The 22,181-nt window shown below is 43.4% G+C and overlaps 1 protein-coding gene and 1 long non-coding RNA gene across 8 annotated transcripts in view; one reads left to right on the forward strand and one right to left on the reverse strand.

Moving 5' to 3' along the window:
* Window positions 1-20,898, reverse strand: part of pcbp4 (poly(rC) binding protein 4) — a 63,348-nt gene extending 42,450 nt beyond the window's left edge. The window contains exon 1 of one of the 7 annotated variants that reach the window (XM_064304278.1): window positions 20,459-20,886. The gene's annotated coding sequence lies outside the window, so the exon portion shown is untranslated. Of the gene's footprint in view, window positions 1-20,458 lie in introns of all 7 variants that reach the window. The other 6 variants (XM_064304275.1, XM_064304273.1, XM_064304274.1 and 3 more) reach the window with 6 other exon arrangements.
* Window positions 9,439-22,181, forward strand: part of LOC135237295 (uncharacterized) — an 84,926-nt gene continuing 72,183 nt past the window's right edge. Inside the window, exon 1 of the long non-coding RNA XR_010324796.1 lies at window positions 9,439-9,535. This is a non-coding gene — a long non-coding RNA (uncharacterized LOC135237295). The remainder of the gene's footprint in view (window positions 9,536-22,181) is intronic.

Raw genomic sequence — 22,181 nt, forward strand, 5'->3', positions numbered from 1 at the left:
ACACTTCAGTGGCGTTCCTAAGGCCTTGTAAGATACGGCTGAATATACTCAGTATGGTCTTTATAATCTGAATGAGGCCAAGTGTTACAAACAGTGCTGTATCAGACCTGCCGTGGCTCCATGTTTTGCATGCTGAATTCAGTCTTCCATGACACAAAGGTACAGGGGAAACTTAAATATGATTGGCTAAGCACTGAATGATATGGTGCGGAATGACCCAAATACATATATCTACACCAAAAAAATGCTTTCTTCTTTTAAATTAGAGGGGTGGGGGTGGAGCTTTGATGTTTCACTTGTGAAAATTTAATTCAGAGGCAGAAAGAGCCTTAGATAGCCAGAGTTAAGGAGCTGCGGTGTTTTCTGGAAGATTCATGTGCGGCCCAGTCCGGCTCCTGATGAAAATATCCAGGCATGCTCAGATCCGGGTGCTTGAATGCCCTGTGTCCAGCAGTCTGTGTCGCTAAGGCAACGGCACATGCCACCCACCTCAAAGGGGGAGCCTGGATTCTGCTGCGGAAGGGCTTAGGGAGAGCTGAGATAGGGTTTGGGGTCTGCTGCAGAGAGGGGCGTGGGGAGGCTGGGACTGGGACGTCAGCTGTAATAGCACGGGGGGGGGGGGGGGCGTACGCCTCAGAACTCTGGGAAGTCCTCAGCTGTTGGAGGGGACAGCTGGACTGACGGATGAGGGAGGTGGGGAGGGAGGGAGGATGCTTCAGATCCACAAAGCCTATTTGTAGTCTGCGGCACAAAAGCATTCCATGCCTTTCTGTCCTTTTTCATTTTTTTAATTTCGTTTCGAGTGCATGTGTGCATCTGTGTGTGTGTGCGTGTGTGCGCGTGAGCGTCTGTGTGTGTGTGTGTGCGTGTGTGCATCTGTGTGTGTGTGCGCGTGTGCGCGTGAGCGTCTGTGTGTGTGTGTGTGTGTGTGTGTATTAAAGGGCACCTTTTCAGAAACATGACATAGCATGGATTATGTAAGCTTGTTATTCACATATCAAACTCAAAAATGGGAGCAAGAGAGATATGGGTTTTCATGCTGCTGACGACAAATATACATACAGAAAGCCATGTACATGTACAGTGGTAACAGTTTTCCAGGTCAAACTACATCAACCAGCAGTGGTCAGGCACACACGGAGTCCCCTTACAGACCGTTAATGAGGCCTACAGGGAACGTCACAGACATTTTATGACCTTATACACTGTAAAAGGCCTGACCTCTTGCTCCTTACAATGTGCCGAAAAATGGCCAATTAAAGAGCCAAAGGAAAAAAAATTAGGAATAGCTACACATCAAGGACAACTGGAATCAGGGTTAATCGCACAATATTTTAAATTCACCTGGGGGGTGTGTGTGGGGAGGGGGGTCCCGGAAAACGACAAGTGTAAGTGGTTACAAGTGGTGACGAGCGAACCCCGACTGAGAAAATGGCATCCATATGGGCTACAGCAATACATCGCAAAGTTCATTTTATTATTATTGGTAATTAACTGTTCTATGAGATGTGCCTCTGTTGTCTTGGCAGGGCATGCTACTTCATGCCTCCATGTGATTTACTGGCTTTTATTGGGCTCCCATATAAAAACATGAGAGAAGAATTAATCCTGAGACTCAGGTTTGATGTGGCCACTGAGACACAACCCCTCTCACCATAAACACCTGAGCCCCCTAAAAATATGCTCTACAAGGAAACGTGTTTTTCAGCACATTGGTGCTGTGTGTGCGCATGTGTGAGTGAGAGAGAGTCTGAGTGTGTGTGTGTGTGCGTGCATGTGTGTGTGTGAGAGTGTGAGTGTGTGTGTGTGTGAGTGAGAGAGCATGTGAGTGGGTGTGTGTGAGTGAGAGAGCATGTCAGTGTGTGTGTGTGAGTGTGAGTATGTGTGTGCATGCATGTGTATATGTGAATGTGAGTGAATGAGCGTGAGTATGAGTGTGTGAGTGTGAGTGTGTGTGAGTATGTGCATATATGCGTGCTCAGGTGTGCAAGTGCGTGAGAACACGGGCATGTGAGCACACACACGGCCGCCCTGGTAGGCAATGGTGAAATGCAGGTAATTAACTTAAGGTGACCTCTTGATTTATTTACAATATGGAATAAGCAGCCGTACAACATACTACAATCAGTCTTGCCAGGTAATCCAATTCAGGAAACAAGGGCTACATCACTCATGTAAATGATATTATGAGGAAAAACCATGGCTCTTTTCTGTGCTCCTGCATTATCCTGCAATTCATTGAGCTGTGTTTACTGCTATAGCAGCCAGGCAAAGCAATGGCCAAGGGGAACTGGATTGGAAACAAATCAGTTCTCTCTCCCGCCCCCTCCCCCGCTCATTTGTGTCTCTCCACAAATGATTAAAATAGTTCTGACATCTCTTTCCTATTAAAAACAAGAGAGCAGCAAGAACGGATCAATAGCAAAGGAATGAAATAAGAAGCAAACAGGGCCATGACAATCGAGTAAATGACGTATCTAGGAGGGATGTTATGCTACGGCGATTTGGATTCTAGCTGTTATTGGTACACTGTCAGTGGCTTGGAATAAAGTGGTGAAGCAAAAAGACATGCTGAGCACTAAACAGGATCTCAGTAACGATGATTTGACACTGCTGAACAGTCACTGTGTGTACGGGAGGATTCTGCACTGTCCCAATCGAGTCGGGGGAGGGGGGCATGGGGGGAGCCCTTCATCCTTAAAACCTGCGGCTTGACAATTAGTGCCATCTGGATATGACCATCCGCCAATGGCATGGGGGAGGAGCGGCCTGGCTCGAAATCCACTGACCCAATGAGATTTCCTCACCTGAGACTGTGGACTGGGGGGGGGGAGGGGGGGGCGTGGTTGGGGGCAGAGGATGAGTGGAAAGGAATGAGATCCCCTCTTAACTATGAAGCTCAGGGCAAGGGGGGATGTGCGGCGACTGCCCATTGTCATCTCACAGTCTTTGTCATCCCATTGTTGTCAAATCGGGTGTAGGGTACAGCGCTCCAGACTGGGGGTGAAGGGCTGTCTCCCCATGTTGCCGCTGGCGACCGTGCGGCGTTAAGTCAGACGGAATCCACCCACACTCCGCACATCCCCCAGGGAGTCCCTGCCCCCCCCCCCCCCCAGGCCTGAAGGCCGTGGCCCGCTCTGTCGGTCGCGCTCGTACCGCCAGCTTACCGCCGCAGTAAATTCCCCAGCCCAGCTGCCCTGCCCTGCCCCACCCCCCCCCTCCCGTCCCCCCCAGCCCCTGCACTCTATTCATCTCCCCATTAACCCTCTCAGCGCTTATTGATTTCCTTGTTTGGCTCTAAGCGTCTTATGTGTTGTACAACAGCATGAGTTAATTCCCCATGACTGCGAGCCCGATAAAAAAAACCTGCACTTCCTGTTCCTCGCCCCCGTCGCAACCTGAAACCTGAGCCTGTCATCAGACCCGGGCAGACTTCAGCTTTTCATGGGTGGCGTGACACCTCAAAATCTGCTGCTGTCCAAAAAAAAAAACCAAAAAAAAAACTGCTGGGATGAAACACTATTCCAGACACACAAAAAATGCCCGGAGTTATCTTTAACAATACTCTGATATGGTAATATTCAAACTACAGCAGAGACTTAAGGCTCACCATACATATTTTCATTTCATTTCCCAATTATAATCACATCAAACTAAACTCCCCATGTAACAACAGCAATTTATCAGAAAAACTGGCGGAAAACAGTGATTCAAGTGGAGCAATAAAAATAATATGAAAGAAACATGAGAGGAGTCATTCAGAGGATACCACCATGGTTTACAATGAACTGATAAAGATACTGAAATATGCAACTGAGGGAGCTATTAAAATTAGACTGGGCGGATTTCAGAGCCACTCGTCTGAGAAGAGTGCAAGCATGCTGAACAACAGTGGTTCCTCTGTAAAGACAGACCGGAGTTACAGAATGTTAAAAACTGTGCTTACCGTGAGACCATGCAGCCAGGGCTATTCAACTGATGGCCCTCTATTGATGCACTCAGGGCATGTTGATCTTTTTTGAGATTTACTAAATAATATAAACAATACTGAATATTACATGAATGCATTGTGAAATTACAAGTGTGTTCAGTTCTGTACGTGCTCAGTGTCTGCATACGTTCCAGTCACAATGGAATAATAAGTAAGAGCTGCACTTTAAGAAGTATAACCACTATTTTAAAAAGAAACCTATCCTGGACCAGTTTTCCAGAAAGGAGTGCCCTTCCACTGGGCCCATACAAGGGGAACCAGTCCTGTCTTCTGGCTTAGCTGCAACATAATTTTTTCATATGAATTTTGAACCTAATTCTGAGCACAAATTGTGGGAGAAAAGCAGGGATTCTCTCAGGCAGAGGAAAGCACCGATCGGATGGAGGGAGACACCGCACTAACACACACAGGTAAGACTGCGACCCAGCTACAGACTCCAACTGAGATAAGAACTCCCAAGGATAATTCTCCCTTGTCTCTGCTCCTTGTCCCTAAACACTTGGCCATCTCCTCTCCACCCCCCCCCACCCCCCCCCCCCCACCAGCAGGATGCTCAGAACGTCTGCTGTCCGCACTCACAATTAAGGAGAGGGACATCTGCCTGACGTTCAGTTCTAATCTTTCCCCCCCTTTATTTGAAAACCCTGTGGGCCATAAATGGATTCTGCTGCACTAGTGGTGTGCTCCGAGGTCAATTAAACACATTCTAAAAGGCAGGTGTGGGCTGTTTCAGTGATTACTGTCTACAATGCTTCTTTTTCTGTTAGTCTGACACAAATGGAGAGCTGACATCTCACAGGGTCGACAACTATTTTAATTATTTTCCATTTTTTTACGCGTTTTTAATATAAAAGTAGACAGACTGGCTTTAGACCCACCCATACATAGCCTGGAAGTAACCTTCAATTGGCTGTGTAATATACTAAATTGTAGACAAAGTATTTTTTTTAAACATGAAAAACCATGAAATATTGATTGTGCTTTCATCAAAAGCATTTTACATAGGAGCCATTTCCCAGCCAGAAATGGATGAAAGTGGGGACTTGGCATCCATATGGTTCGGCAAAAAAACGACAACAAAAAAACCAAGCAGAGAAGGCGAGGGGGTTTGCAGTGACTTGGCACCCGCTTACACTTTGCTAAGAAGTTCTCAGAGACGTGATGGGGAGAAATGCGCATTCAGCAACAGGATTAAGAAGCTTTAAAGCCACACCCCACCCACCTGACCTGTCCCGGCTGGGCAATGGGGTAGGAGGCAACACAAACCACCCTCACAGGATTGCTCCAAGCGCAGTAAGAAGGGGCTCCACCCCTTCTCTGGGATTAAGCGATTAAGCGATAAAAGCTTGTACCCTTGAGAGTCTGGTGCTCTGCTGTAGTTGGACCAACAATGGCACTTAGTCTAAACCCATACAACCCCCAACTTAGAAATGCCACTCCCACTTTGTAATAGGGAAGCCAACAACCTTTTCAACAGATGCTCACACTCCTGGTGGCACAGCTCTTTTTAATGACAACAACCTGGAGATGTGCACATGTAGGTGTCTGCATGAGTGCTTGTCTGCATGCGTGCTTGTATGCATGTGTGTGTGTGTGTGTTTACGGCTCTCTGAACAGGCTGTTATGTACCTCTGACCTCTGGGTGAAGGTCACTCCTCTCTGTCTGCTCTATTATCCCTCCATCACCCCATAGCCCGTTCAGCTCCCCCCCTCCCTTTTTTCCACTGAACAATCAGTCAGAGAACCTGAGATCCCACCAGAGAGACCCAAGAGGGGAGGGTGATCGATAGCTCTTAACAGCAAAGAAACCTGGGATAGGATGTGCTGTGCTCTGACTCCACTTACAGGAACCGTTCCTCAAGCATAAACAGGCAAGCACATTTCAACACTGCTCACGCCGTACTCGCACATGTACGGGCTTATTAGCGTCATCGCAAAACACATTTGGATACTCTACGGCAGGGAACAATACATCAAATCTTTAAAAATGTTTCTGGTCCTACAAACTGGTTGCTACACTATTCTAATTCTAGGTGTAACAGTGCTGTTACCACAAAAATGTCTCAAGCAGCATTTGATAAAACATTTTATTTTCACGAACAGAACAATGTTGTACAAAAGGTACTATATATATACACACACACAGTATATGCATTATCTGTGTTGGTAGCAAAATTTCTGCCCCGTTCTTCAAACTGCGACCAAACAGGGCACACCTAATCCAACTTTTCTCCATTTTTTTATTTGTGGCTCCGTACAGCAGAGGTGATTTTAACATGTGGACAAAGATGCCATTTTACGATTTAATAAAATAAAAAATAAAAAATCCACAAAAAGCACTAAATCTCTTCCAAAAAACATACAAACATATTTTTGTTTTTTTGATGTGGTGGTATATCTGTATTTCCAGCAGTGTTCCATTGCATGCATTATAATACTTTATAATACATGAAATGGAACAAGTAGCTTCCTATTCTTAAAAAAAGCTTCCCAGTACAAACCATTGGGGTTTGGGTTGGGTTTGCATTGCATTTTGTCCGATGAAAAGTGTACTTTTGCAAATGGACAACCTCATTGGGATTTGAGTGTAGTATTTGAGGGGGTGGACAGAAAGTTACTTTACATGCATTATATTTATGATAAGCAGACCACAGGTTTCTGCTGAAATGTTCTAATCTGTCTGGTGTGCAAGCAACTTTACAACAGCAGAGAGGGGCCTTTTTGGCATATCCGTTTTACTCACAATGCCAATGTGAATGTGTGGGGATTTATAATTTAATGTCTGACTAACAGAAGACCTCCAGCAGGTTGATTGATCTCACATGAAGGAAGCAGACCCACTTCTGGCACCAGAGTGCAGATTAAAAATTCAGAGGAGATGCAAAAACCATGTAGCACAGCCTCCAGACCTGTCATTATGGAAGCAAGAGAAAGGTGGGTAGGAACCCGATTCATCATAAGATTGGCACATCTTGGTGAACTCACTATAGGCAATGACCACATAATCCCACATTTCTTCAGAAAAATTATCATCTTTCCAATTTTAATTTGGCTGAAAACTTATTGACTAGGTCCTTCTTTTTTTCTTTTGCATAATGCAGTATTTATGGGTGAGTAAGGACAGTATCTCTGATAAATCAACAAGGGCAATCTGGTGCCTCTAATGTGAATACACAGCATGCTGGCTAATGCTGGAATTAGAAGTGCACAACACTGCTTAGCACAAGAGGTACCTAGCCTGGAATGCTTCACTTACTAAGCGGCTCTAAAAACGGGCCCGATGATTTGTAAGTCACTTTGTATTGGGTGTGTGTGTGTGTGTGTGTGTGTGTGTGTGTGTGTGTGGGGGGGGGGGTCCACCAAGTAAGTAGAAAAAATAATTTAAGTAAGTCTTTCAATCATGTCAGTGTAAGTGTGTGTGTGTGACCTTCACAACTGTCCCATGTGTGGTAAAAATCTATTCTGTTCTGCATCTACTGTCAATAGGCCTAATGCTTTCCTTTGGAAAAAAACAGCAATTTATTAAACTTATTAATTCAAAGCAAACAGAGGGTGACCAAGAAATATCCTACTATGGAGGTCTATGTGCCCAGGATAGATCCATGCACTTAGAAATAGCATGATTACAACTCCAAACAGCAGCTCACATGCACGCATATTCGGCCACTTACACCAAGTTTTCTTGGCGTAAACAAAACAGCAATCAATTCCCGGTGCACAGAAACAATGCAGGTTGGCCTCGGTTTTATTTTTCACCCAAATTCTTCTGTAATAATCTGGGACATTAAAGCGATGTGTAATCCAGATCACGTCTAGACCACATCTATGAAGAACATATACGGCTGTTAGTCCTGACAGTGTGTGCATGTGACTCCAACTGCCCACAAAACAGCTCAGACAGGCCTGCCACCACACAAAATAAATAAGCCAGTGGTGGAAGATGCTGATCAATAACAAAGGGTCTCTCGAGCCTCTTATGGGGGACTGGCTGCGCAGAAATTCACAAATACTGAGCTATATTTTGTATATGTCGCAGTGTCAAGGCAAGAACGTCTAGGAAATTCAGGGACCAGCGTATATTTAGCAACCGGCGAGGCTTGTACATGAGCGGATCAAACAAAAAAAGTGATTGATATCGATCAAACTAAAGCCCCCTATGCACATTTGCGGGCAAGCCGATGTTTTTGGCGATTTCCATTTGTGTTATTTCCGGGAAAGGTGTTTCGGAGGGCAGGCATGTGCGCACGCCTCTTCTGCTTCGGCTTGTTTAAACAGGGATGTATCTGGGAAAACATTGAATATCAGTCTAGGCTTTCCTGTTCCAGGACTCAGCTGTCTGTCATTCTGACGGACAGGTGGACAGCAGGACGAGAGAGAGAGAGATCTGCGATGCAACGAAACTGATTAACATGCACGCCAGTGGGGCTGGGTGCCTGTCTGTGGACAGAACGTGCGAAGAGCCGGAGTAGACTATTTGCATACATCTTCGAATCCCCTGGCCTGTGATAAAAAATACAATCAGTTGAACTATGATGAATACCTTCATTGTGCATGGCTGTGATACCAAGAACTATTGCATCATAAGATGGGGAGAGAAAAAAAAAAAGAAACAGCGCACAGATCCAAAAATAGCGCAAGCCTTGTTAAATATTTTAGGCACTCGGCAGCAGAAGGGAGAGAGAGACTTCCCTAACCACAAACAAAAACAGACTGATGCAGAACGCTTCCAGCCAACCTGCATTTAGTGCAGAAATAGGCTACATTTACTGTCCTTGTTGACGCCTCCTGAGAAGGGCTCGGCTTTTCGACCCTGTGACAAACAGCCCTGCCCGCACTCGCTTCCTAAGCTTGTGGTCAAGCCATGCCGTAACGGATCAAGCAAAGATTTATTTAGGCGCTGGCTTCGTTGGAGCTAAATTCAGGGATAAAATGCGAGGAAAGCGGTCTGGTTTTAGAACGGCGAAACTGTCCCGTGTCCTGCCAGAAGTGTTTCGTCATAAGTGGGCTAGGCTACGGGTGTGGTACTGGTCTGGAACAAGAGGGCACCAAACCTCTTCTGCACTATGAAGCCTATGCTAAAATATGCATGTAGCCTACACCAGGACAAACGGGTAAAATTACGCCTGGATAGTCTTCCTTCAACAGCGTCGGATTATGGCTGCGAAATGCTGTTAGCATTGCACGGTCTGAGTCAAAACAATAGTCTCAAAAATAATTAGTTACTGTTACGAGCCAGTAAAAGAACAATGCCCCTAAAAGTTTTAACGGTGTTCCGGCACGATTGTGTGAACATAAAACAAGTAGCCTAATAAGAGATAGGCTGTGGCAAACCATATTTGTTATGATTGTCGAAACATCTTGGTTTAACTTGAAACTTTGTCTCCTTTCATTTTCCCGCCCACTTTCTATAAATTGCCTGCACCCCACGTCAATCAAAAATGACAACTTTTCGATCGAACTTCACAATCAACAAATCAGCTGTGGAGGCAGCGGCGTCGTGTGCAAGCCTGCTTCCACAGAACCATGTTTCTACTCATTAAGGAGGTAAGCTTTTACATCAAGTTTAATCCATAACATGCAACTCACCAGGGTGTGCGAGGTTGCACTGTTCACAGTTTGTAAGCTCTCTTTAGTTCGCTAGCTGGCCCTTGTCCGAAAAGTTTAGCTTTGTGTCGTATCATACACGGTAACAATCGCTCAGACCTGATTGAGCACGCTATGAAACGGACACAGTATTTATCTGCTTAAATAGCACAGTTACTATGCCTGTTATTGCCTCGACCCTACTATGCCTGTTTCTCATAACCTACTGTACCTACCATGCTGGTCACAAGTAGATTACGGCCAGGTGTGGCGGACCATTTGGGGAATTGACGCCAGTCAATGCTTTTGGAAATATTACAATGCTACTGTTGATTTAATGTGATGGTTCACTTTCTGAGCTTTTTGTTTATTTAAAAAAAATCAGTTTCAGTGTTTTTTTTTATTATTATTGTTTTGATTGGCCCAGTTTTAGGTGCAGTAAATATTACATGAGGTAGAGCTTTCAGCTTTGCACACCCAAACCTTAAAATTCTATAGGTAATATAGGTATGAGGACTTGGTAAATTAACCTTTGTAACAAAGTGCATGATAGCAGTATATTCATAAACTGCATTGCTATCATAAGCATTAAAGCAAAAAGAAAAAGGTGGCTACCATGTCAGCTTTCTTGTGTAACACATTGTGAAAGGAAAACTTGAGAACTCTATAAGCCTTTATTTGTCCTGCTGCTTTGGTGTCTGCCAGCATATATTTCTCCTTCTGTTCAAATTCAGCTTTTTAGCCCACACCCTTTTGTTATAACCCAGACAAATGAATAAACAGACACATGCACACACGTAGGCACACACACGCTCAGACAAACTCATGGGCACAAGTGTACGCACACATACACACACACACACACACACACTTACCCTCATGTGCTCTCAGGCATTAACACTCAATCGTGCATATACGCACATACGGATGCACACAGTCAGACATAAGCACACACTCCTGCATGCACACCCAGATGCATACACTCGCACGGGCACATGTAAACACACGCAGTGACATACACAAATTTATATTAGTATTCACACACGATCCGTTTATTTATTTGTTTGTTTGATTTGGCCTGTTTTCCAGATTTGTCTGTGATGAGGACAGACAGGGAGGGGATTTTGTTCTATTGGTAAAGGGATACAGAGCTGCCTATTGGGTGACTCCAGATAAACCCGGAGGAGGAATGCTCTGACCAGCACACCTCCCACACCGTCTCATGCATTTGTAAAAAGAGATCCAGCAGCATGCGAGACCCAGGCCCCATGGGCTTCTGTCGTTCAGTGAGATTTATTTCGCTAAGCTGTGGATGGGAAGACCAGGCGAGTCTGTGCAGCTGAAGAGCGGCATAACTAGTGGATCTGTGGGAGGTCCAGCAACATCTGTCCACTGACAGCTTGTTGTGCACGTATGTGCGGGTACAGGATGACATTGTGTGTGCGGGTGGTGTGTGTACAGTATGTGTGTGATCAAAACTAGGTCAGTTTAATTATTTTCAGAGACCCTATGATCTGTTAATAGACTCATTTTGATTAAAAAAGGAAGGATAGAAAAAAGAAAGGGAAAAAGGCAAGACGGAAGCACTGAGAGGGAAACATGATCGTATCTTCACATGGAAGATGTCAGGTGGAAGTCTCCGGCTTTTCCCTGATTAACACTGACGCAATGTCCTCATCGCTCGGTAACAAAGAGATCAAACGCCTGCGATCGTGTTATGGACGTGCCAGCGACTGTACAAAAAAAAAAAAAAACCCACGATGCTCTTCCTGTGCAGCACAAGCCAAGTGGCTCAGCGGTCTGTCGGCACAGAGATTTTCTTTTGACTAAAGCCTTTTGCCTTGGCTGCCACACCAGGCATCTATGCACAATGCATAAGGGGGGGGGGGGGAGTGGTGGTTACTGGCATCTCTTGCTGGCTATGGTGACGTGAGTGTCAGTCTTTCAGTAATTTATGAGAAACTTCATCTTCTCTCTCCCCTCCCATCCCCCCGCCCTGTCTCCAGCTGGCGGAGATGCAGGCTAGTTTTCATTATGGAAGGGCCTCTTCTCCCTCCGCTCTTATTAGATCTGTGATTCCAGGAGTGCATTAGGAAATTAAATACGGGCACGTTGAGTCACTGTGGCCCTGTCTCAGCAGTCGCTGCACTGCACGCCCCCCCCCCCCACCACTCTCTTCCTCTCTGCCTCCCCCTTTCTCCCCTGTTTCTCTTCTCCTCTCTTTTCTCACTTGCTCTGTCTTTCCCCTTTCTTCCCCCCTCTTTTCTCACTGTCCCCCTCCCCCTTTCTTTCTCTTGAGTGTAAATACGGGAATTGTGGTGCATTGTGTGGAACTGGTTTTATTGTATCTCATAATGCATCAAAGGTCTCTCTCACTCCCTTCTCAGACTCTTCCGATCCTCTGGAGGGCAAAGGCACTGAAGAGCTGACATTTCCCCTAAACCCCCCCCCCCCCCATCCCCACTCTCTCCCTCCCTCCCTCCCCCCTGGCCCAGCCCACACTGCGTGTCACTTGCTTTTGTCCGCCGTGCCCCTGGCCTGAGCAGAGGCACAAAGCTGGCCCTTGTGATCCGGGGAGGGGACCGTTAAGGCCGGCAACAGTAACGCTCTTGTACGCGCCAGCATTCCGCAAACGCGCTAATGAATAAACATGCGCGAAGGCGCCCACGAATAACCCCTCGTATGATCGCTGCCCGGCCCTGGGAACATTCTTCATTTTCGAGGCACATAAGGAACTTTTGTTTGTTATTTTACATGTAGCTGCTGTTTGCAGGGTCTTTGTACTTATTGGCACTCCCTCCCAGCCTTTGGTAGGCCGTGGAATATTTCGAAAACAAGATGAAAGACACAACGTCATTTCTTTTCCTGTCATGTGATCATATTAGAAGATATTCCTCAAAACATGACACACATAATCCATAAATTACCTAAACTTACATTAAAATTACCTCGTATTAAATTAATTGAAGACTCAATTAATATGCCAGCAGTTAACCTTGGGAAGGCCCATTTACAGGGAAATGGATCTACTGCAATTAGGAGAAAGTTGGGAAAGCCTTGAGTAAGAAACGGCGCATGAGGATGTGAGCTGAAGGCACTGAAGGCGTGAGCTGCAGAGAAGCTGTGCGGCAGGAGAGCAGGGATGCCGTGTAAATACAGAGTTATTAGAGCAGTGCTTCTGACAGCGAGGGCGCCGCTGCTGTACCCTTGAGTAAGGCGTTTGTAATGAACGCCTTCATTAAAGCTCCAGCTGTGTAAATGGTGTATATCTAACATGCGAGCGCTGACAGCCACCCTGAGTAATTACATCATAATAATCATAGTGATAATGAAACAATGTCTTAGGAGACAACGCAAAGTATGACTCTCGTTCCTTCCAACCACGGGAAAGAGCAAATGGTATACAAGGAAAGAGAATCGCAGGGATTTAAAAATGGAGAATGCAAACAGTAGGAAATGTATGCATGCGAAGTCTCTGGCTGTATAGACTGTAGAGGAGCATAAGGGCAAGAGTTTTGAATTGAATTCAGCTTGAAACATTTGTAGAATTCAAGATTTGTGAAAAATCCAGGACAGTTGTTGACAATCTGTATGCTTTTATGACCCCTTGCCTCATACCCCGGTGGTGTTGTGGTTCTCCTACCAGTGTATCAGCCGCGCCTTTAATTAATAGAGGGACTCAGTGAATATGTATACCCCCCCTTGCCCCCACAGACACCGTAACTGGGGTTGTGGACAAGGTGGGGGCACCTCATTTGCAGTGGTGTCACCCTCCTTGACACCGGACATAAATCTGCCTCACCTCCACTCCTGAGACCAGTGAGGGAGGGGGGAGATGAACTGGTGATTCTGCAGCCATGTATCACCTGTACGTTCCCCAGTGTGCTCTTTAAACCAAAAAAAAAAACCTACTTCATTGGTCTGACCCCCAATCTGGCTCCTCCATGTCAAGAGCTCAGGCCTGTCTTGCCGGGCCTCGCCACCCCACACACGTACACACGCCGCCCTTCCCAGAAACACAAAGCTAAACACTGGGGGGTGTGGCGGATATGGCGAAACCAAATTTCATGAGACCTGTCACATTGTACCCGTGCTCATGACCCGTACTGCTGTTTGTTGGGGGGTGGGGAGGGGAACTGGGGAGGGCGGACAGCAGCACTTCCCCCGATCCGTCATGGCCGCACTTGAGGTAATTGTGCAGCCGTGCCTGAATGGGGCAAACTGGACCCTGGGACAAACTCGCCTTTGTTCTTAGTCAGCCACTAACCCACTTTTTTTTTTGTGTGGGCCCAACGATGACGCCTTTTTCCCACTTAATGAGACAAGCCATTTGACCCAGATCCTCCCGTGAAGTGGCGTGCTGGAGACGAGAGAACCCTGCTCGCGTTAAACCTGATTACGCGCTTGAGCGGAGGCCTACGGCTTTGGGGGCTGAAACACAGCACTTAGGGGCGGCCATATTTTATTTTTTCATGTTTTGTTTCTTCATTTGCTCTTTCCCTCCATAAAATGAGTGGCACGATGCATCTTTCAGAGCCCTCCCATCAGCAAAAACAAATACCTTCTTACGCCGAACACGGTGTTTATTTAGGCTATCGCCGGTTGGTTATTTAACTCGCTGCATTGTGAGTTAATTATTGATGTCAATTTCTATTGATGTAGAAGCTGAATTGAAAACTACTATTCTATATTAAATGCGTGAATTTGCATTAGATTCTTCATCACTGTTTATAAACAGCATTTGTCATATGTGTTTTCAAGAATACATTTTGCATTCTGACATTTTCATTACTACGAGCCATTGAACTTTGTTGCATTTGATAACTACTGAAGTTCACTGAGGCGTTAAAAAATAGGATGAGAATTGTTTTCAATTGAAATTCTGAATGATAATATTTTCTTTGAGTGCAAATAAAATCAAATCTTTGGAAAAATGACTAATTCAAAATGACGGATTAAAAAAAACGATTACATACAGTTTTCAACCTTCAAGAAGGGCCTACTTAACAAAGCTCGAAATATAGATTTAATTGTAGTGCCATGACATGTACAGGCACCTGTTTCACAGACAGATTGCTTGACATTTCCAGTTGTATGTGGTTATTCTGAATGTGGAAATATTACTTTTACCTTGGATTATTTATATAACTGAAATATCTCACATGCTGTGTCAGTCTTCAAAGACAAGCTGTCTTCAAAATGTCAGCACTGAGTGACATCATTCCTCCCATATGAATAGTGGGCTACCAGGACAGTGTGGTGCGGCCTTGGGATGAATTGAGAAAAACTGTCCTCCACCCACACTATTTTTAATCTTTATTTTACGGGTTTTATTTACGCGGGCCTGTAAAAAGATAGAGAAGGAACGATCGCTTCTGCTGTCATTTCTCCAGCACGCTCTGGGACACGGAGGGTGACGTACAGTTTGAGAATGAGCTCCTTCGGTATTGGCGTCCATATTAGTGGGACAGAGTAAGTGAGGGGAGACCCTTGGGCACTGCTGAATTGGACGAGTGTTGGTAGTTTTAAAAAGGAAAGGAGTACACTCATTTCAGAGTGCTCAGAACGCCCTGAGGAATAACGTGCCGCTGTGAGAGAGGGCTGGAAATCCACTTGCTGGATTGGAAGGTTACAGGTTAATAACTTACTTCTGGGAAGGGGGGGGGGGGAACATCCCATGGTCACAGTAGCACTTTGAGTGTTTTCACGTGAAATTTGAGGAAAGCTAACTGTGAAGAGCATCTTCGGGGTGTGCTACAGGCTGCTTATTTTCTCAGATGGAGAGCTAGACAGTCTCTCTCGAGTAAAACTGTGACATCAGAGGTGAATCTATGGCGCATTAACGCTGCGAGTTGCCTAATGATCATATTTGCAGTCGGGCCTGGATTTCCGCGGAGCCGCGGCACGGTTAATAAAAAATGGCGGCTGCTATTAATTTAGCGACTTGCAAGAAGAAAAAAAAAATCTCTTTCTCTAATTAACAGGTGTCTGCATTTCAATTAAGCATGGCCTACATCTCTCATGCAGCATGGCAATGTGATGTGTCTAGCTGCCATTTTCCTTTCCTGGTTTCTCCTCTTCCAACAAAACTGAGCTGCAGTTAATGCACACGACTTATGCTCACTGCTACAGCTTTGAAACCGAAACCCAGATACATATCTTATTTTCCTTTATGTCGTAACAGCATTCCACAATCCCTTTTAAACGAACAATAATGCCGTTTATAATGCTGTACACTCTTCACTTACAGGACACCTTTCATACGAGGAAATAAGTGCTTCACAATATAGTGAAAAGATAATGCATTAAAAATAAGAGTAAAGTTATTTCTTCATCTCACAAGTAAGTTCCATGTTTTCACGCCTCACAATTAAGGCACTTCATACACATAGGGTACAGTTCACACTTCCGACTGAAAAGCAGTCTTTCAAAGCGACCTCCCTTGGTGACTGACATAAGAGAAGACGAGGTAAAACAGAGAGGGGGGAAGTTATGAGGGTGCGACGCAGAACCACGCTGGAAAACAAAGGTTTTTATGTGCAGAGATAAAAATCCGAACCTGGAAAACAACAGCGAAAACAGCTTCCAGAACATTTCACAGAACTTCAGACGCATCAGAAGTAATGGTGACATGGCTGACAGCAGGCAGGAGCAAAGCGGGAGGGCGGAGTGTGACAATGACGGGTAAAGAATTCCTACTGAAGTAAAAATGGCCAAGCAAACGGATATCAGCTCTATGTTTAGACCATGATCAAGCGTTTTAGAAAGAAGCCCGCGTGCACTCTGCTTTAGTCTTCTTTTTTCACGGTGCTATGAATAAAATCCCTCCGAAATCAACAAAATGTTCAAGATGAGCACCTCACTGCTGCTCACATTTGGATAATAAAAAATGTGCAGAAATTCATTTTGGATAGTGTGATCAAAACAAGTGTAACAGCTGTAAGAGTGGACGTAAACCTTTAACTGTATGCGCGCGCCAATGGGATGATCAGAGCACAACTGCTGCTATCTCTGCTCCTGCTTGTTTGCTGTTGACGTAACGTGTAATAGCTCCCATTCTGGGGAACAGTTAGCCATGCAGCTATGGGCAGGCCAGTTTTTGTTCAAGGGTGATTTTTTAGCATTTAAATTCATGAAAATAAACTTTGTTTAGAGTAGGCCACAATAGGCAACCAGCTGGATTCCCCATTGTGTTGGGTTACAGCAGTTTTTCGCACGCAGTCTACCTTGACTGATACATAAACAAATAGAATCTTCTGTGGAATTGAGGAGAAAACTGCCTGTAATAAAGGGGGTTGTTCAATGGGAAAGTTAAACCCTGGGAACATGTTTAATCCAGCATACCAAGCTGTTATAAATCTTGCCTTGTAATGGCTGTTTATTAGTTGTGCATACAGTAAACTGTATATTTTCCTAGTACTCATTTCAAATACCTCTGACTTTTTCCGTAACTTATGAAATGATAAACAAAAACATTTAGAAGTCCCATCAAGCAAATCCATTTAAAAAGTATTTCTATTTCTGGGTGTGGAAGGAATCTGTTTGTGTTTACCAACCTCTGTGTATGAACAAGAGACTTTTATCAAAAGGGGGACTTAAGGGGGGATTTATTTTCGAAGTAGCTAAAAAATTGTAGGTCTACAGAATTCTGTGCTAAGAGCATCATCACGCAATTGCAGACCAAAATCATAATTCAACAGCAAAATACTCCTTAATAATTGATGGTAGCTAAATTATTATTAGATATTATCACATAAACACCAAATGGCTCTCAACTAGAAGATACACTTAAGGCCCGAGGCCATGTTTTCTGGTACCACAGTAGAAGAAAATGATAAATATCTCTTTCGAAACCTTTTATTGCACACAGCCTTCTGATGATCAGTTTCGCTGCTACAGTCAATTGCCGGAGGGGTGGTGGGGCACTGCTGTATTGCCTTTGAACTACAAAATGGTATTTTAAAATAAAAAAAACAGAACCAACAAAAATTTGCATTAATCACATGCATTTATGTCATGCACATAAACTTAAAACACAGCCTCACTCTCTGGCAAGCAGAGGCTGCATCCTAATCAGAGCGAGTCTAGCATTCCTCAGAGCTGACTGCCACCCAGCAGCATTCGCTGTGTGCTGTTCTGTTCAGCTAAAAATAGATGGCACTACTTTGAAATGTAAGTATGTTCAAAACAAACAAACAAACAAAAACAAATTAAACTTTCATCTTAATCCCTGCTCTGACATTGTGAGTGTAGGCTGTCTGTTTGATGCTTTTGTCGGGTAGGTGGGACATACATTTCTACAAAAAATAAAAAATAATAATTGGAACAATTGAATACTCTTAGGTAAACATTTTGCTCCGCTGTGTTTTTTTTTAGTACTGGCACATTGCAATTCTTTATAGTGTTAACCTATATGCTTTTTTCTGTTTATCTCAAACACACCGACACAAGCAAGAACACAAACATGCGCGCGTGTGTGCACATATACATATATATATATATATATATATGTGTGTGTGTGTGTGTATATATCTATATATATATATATATATATATATATATATATAGTACTGGCAGAACTTGTGGAAATGCTGCGCTCAAGAAGAAGTCTAGTACTCTTAGAACATTTTTCTGTGCCTATTCTTCTGTTGTTTCTTGGAGATATTTTCATCAGTAAAAATGTATTCAAAACAATTATCTTCTTGACCATGAGTGGTATTGACATTGTGACCATCTGTAATTTGAAAGAAAGTATACAAGCCAAATGAAACAAAAGAAATTAAATATATATATATATTTTTTTTTCTTTGCATGAATATTATCATTTTATGTAAAACAATACTGGACAAAGAAATGCATGTTAAAGTTGATATAAAATTACCAACAGTAAATACATTAGACTGATCAACTGTGTAGGTATGAACTAATACAGCTTAACTTAGATGTAAAAATTTTTGTCAACTAACATTCATTAGTTCAGAACTTAGATTTCATTCACTTTAAACTCAGTCTTTCTAACAGTTAAATCTAAAGTTTTCTGAACAACACAACTAATGAATTTTAGTTAAGCTCAAAACTAAAAAATTGAGTGAAGTAGGTTTTTTTAATATATATATATATATATATATATATATATATACACACACACACACACACACACACAAACGCAGTTATATATTTATAGGTTTAGTTTGTGTGTTTTTTGAATGCATTTAGAAAGAACTTAAGTTTCACAGAACTTGATTCAAAAGGAAGCTTTGAAACACTTTGCTGCTTTAGTTTAGCCTGAGCTCATTAGACAACATGCTGATTAGATATGATTAGACATTATGTAAAGATGTGTATTGTTGAGACTGTTGTAATGGTTAATTCCAAGTTGTTGTTGTACCAATTTTGAAATCATTTTCACATTGCAAAAACTCAATCATTCCTTGTTTGATATTATGGAAGATGCAGTCAGGTTGCCATCTACTCTGTAACAACAAACTCGAGCCCAAGAGTGCCTCTGTTGTCATTTCTTTGTAACCCTTCATCCAGCACTGCTCTGACACCGTTTGCATTACCGAAACCCTTTTCGCTTCAGTGGAAACCATATAGTGGCTCCCCACATTTTGAGATTTCCGCATTTCACCACCGTTGAATAGTTTATTCTCTTGTAGGCCTATATGACCCATAAGAAGCGAATGTTTAAGTATGTATTGGAAAACTTTCCTCCACACAATGTACGTTCAGGTGAACAATAGGAAGCGTCATAATTTAAAGTAGGGTTGGTCCAGGGTTTGGTAGTACACATTATTAAGTCTAACAGAACGCAGACTGCGCACTTATCAATTAATTTATACGCCAGTCATTATTGTGACACAGTCCTTCACCTAACACCCATCCAATTGTCTGCCAGCTAGGTTACCAGACCGACAGAACATGGAAATAATTATTTTGAGTCCAATTTGGTAAGAGAACCAACATTTTATTGGGCTATGAAAATCATGTTGGAAACCAATGATAACGCAAAGCTATTCGCTATAATTATTTGTCTTTGTGCTTTCAGGAGTTCACGCAATGGTCAAAATAATCTGTCATGGATTTTGGTCAGCGAAATGCAATTAAATGTTCGTGAATAAGGCGTCTGTCACAGTTGTGCGCTGGGCGCTCACACAACTTCCTTTGTATGCATACGATTCAATGACCCGTCGGCGCATCTGGTTTTTCTTTTGTAGTCACTAACAACCTCAAAACAATAGATAATGTCCATGTTTAAAACCAGTAAACTGTTTTTGTTCTCAAAGTACATCTGTCGAGGTCATGCCATATGCTAACTAAACCCAAGGACGTGAATCGCAGCACGGCTTAACTCCGACGTTGACTACTTTTGCATAAGCTTAACAAATTCTTATGACGGAAGTAGCCTGGCTAATGCACGTAGCTACAGTAGGCGGTCATAGTCTCTGTAAAATTCTGTTATAAAACAAATACAGCCACACTGACTTCCAGAATAATAAATGGCATGTGATAACATCTCGCCCACTCCACATAAGCAACTATCCCAGTTGCCGTTGGCCGACGATTTCAGCATTGCACGAAAGAAAAACTAAAATACATTATCTACTTCAGATCATACAGATACCAGACCATGCCTAGTTCTTAAAAGTTCAGTGGTAATACCTCTACTGGACACCCGCTAATGGCATTTGGGGGAGCCGAGAGTGTTTCGTAAAGTGCGATGACAGCAAGGCATTGTTTTATGTGGCCGGCAATCCCCATGACCCTCTTGAATACACGATAATGTTTCCAAGAGTTGCAGAATAAGCAAAGCAAAATTAGAACACCAGCGTTAACGCCAGCAACATTTTCAAGAAGAATAATGAAGAAATGGTCGATTCTTACCTGTTTTCATATGCGGTTGAAAAGGTTGAAGAGCTTGAAAATATATATTATATATCCCCAGCTGACGTCCACATTGTCAGTAAGAAGCTTTAACTGTAGCAAATAATCCTGATGTCACCGTGTAACAATAAACCAGAGAGGGAGAGAGAGAGAGAGGGGGAGAGAGAGAGAGAGAGATGCAGCCAGCGGCCGTGGGACTACCCTATCCAATTACAACAGACAAATGAGAAGCTAAAAGAAAACAATGCACTCTGGGTAAGACCATCTGCCGAAGTACCATGTTAGCCACTGCACTCCTGCATTATCCGACAGTACCCTATCATCCCATAGGATGTAAGACGAGTCTAAAAGGAAATAAAAAGGGACCGTATCTTATAACGATGTGAGATTGAGTATCGGAGAAGCATCTGACCTCCAAGAAGCCCCCCTCCTTCACTACTGCGATTAAGAAATGTTTGCACTCGAAACGCAAATGCTGTTTGAAGGAGCTCACTTCGTCCCGCAAATGAAAGGCATCTTATTTTTTTGTGTGCTGTGACTCGAAAACTAAAAAAAAAAAAATTCTCTTTTCAAGATTAAAGCCTTAGTTTCGGTTTATGCATGGAGCTGAGCCGCGGTTAAAGAGCTGTCATAGCTATTTTTCAATTGACGCAGATAGCCTGGCGTATGCAACCTATGGTCAATCAACACAATCCAGATAGCCTACTCATAATTTGTATTTTACAATAGTTTAAAAACTGATAATATAGCGTACTCCGGAAAGAAAAATTACACACTCCTCACAGAATATGCTCCAGCCTCGTGTGTATCTGAGGAAAATGGAGTTAGAGCAGCACTGAACTGATAATCAGTGGCAATCAAAACAGACGATACAGGACGGTCTACGTACGTTGCGGTAGGCTACATCGCGCCACAAGACACATTTTCATCAGTTTTTAGTGTTAAAGATTGGAAACACGCATGCCACACAAGTACATTTTTTGCACGTGTAAATTGTACTCAAAAAGTTGAAAATGGCCTGATGTGTGTGACTCTAATACATGATGTAGCACAATGAGCTTGCCTCGCACCGGCTCTGACGCTGTCGAATTACAGAACGCATTTTATTCGCTGTCGCCGAAGGTAGAAAGATCCTGTCTTATCAGATGCAATAAAGATGGCAAGTGGAAGTCTGGACAGCATGACACGGCAACCTCTCCCTGTGGGTGAGGAGCTTACTACGTGCGCAGCCTTAAACCACAAGTATAATACCGGTTCCGATGGATTTATTGTTCCTTATGCCGGTGGAATCCGCACCTCAGAACACCCGCGCGCCCTGGGAGTGCGGGAGTATGGCGAGAATTTAAATTCCGTATTTCGAGACGTCGTCCAACACAATCCGCAACCATATACTGCCATCTAGTGAAAACGGATAGTAATCAAACTACGTCAAACTAAGTCCGTGAACGTGACGGTTCAAAAACAAATTCAAAAACATTTACAAATAAGTAAATGAAGAAACAGTTGCTAATCTGACCTGTTTGCGGAATGTAATCAATAACAATAATCGAAAATTCACTGTATTCGAATGGTAGCTATATGAACTGGATCATACATTTACCTTGGAATATTTATTGTGACATACAGACATTAAAATGAAGATTGGTACTTGAATGCTTTTTAGGGTTGTTTTGTTTGAGGATTATTATAATTGCTGTGATTGTCATCATCATCATCATCATTA

The sequence above is a fragment of the Anguilla rostrata genome, chromosome 13 (assembly GCF_018555375.3).
Source record: "Anguilla rostrata isolate EN2019 chromosome 13, ASM1855537v3, whole genome shotgun sequence".
Classification (NCBI taxonomy): domain Eukaryota; kingdom Metazoa; phylum Chordata; class Actinopteri; order Anguilliformes; family Anguillidae; genus Anguilla; species Anguilla rostrata.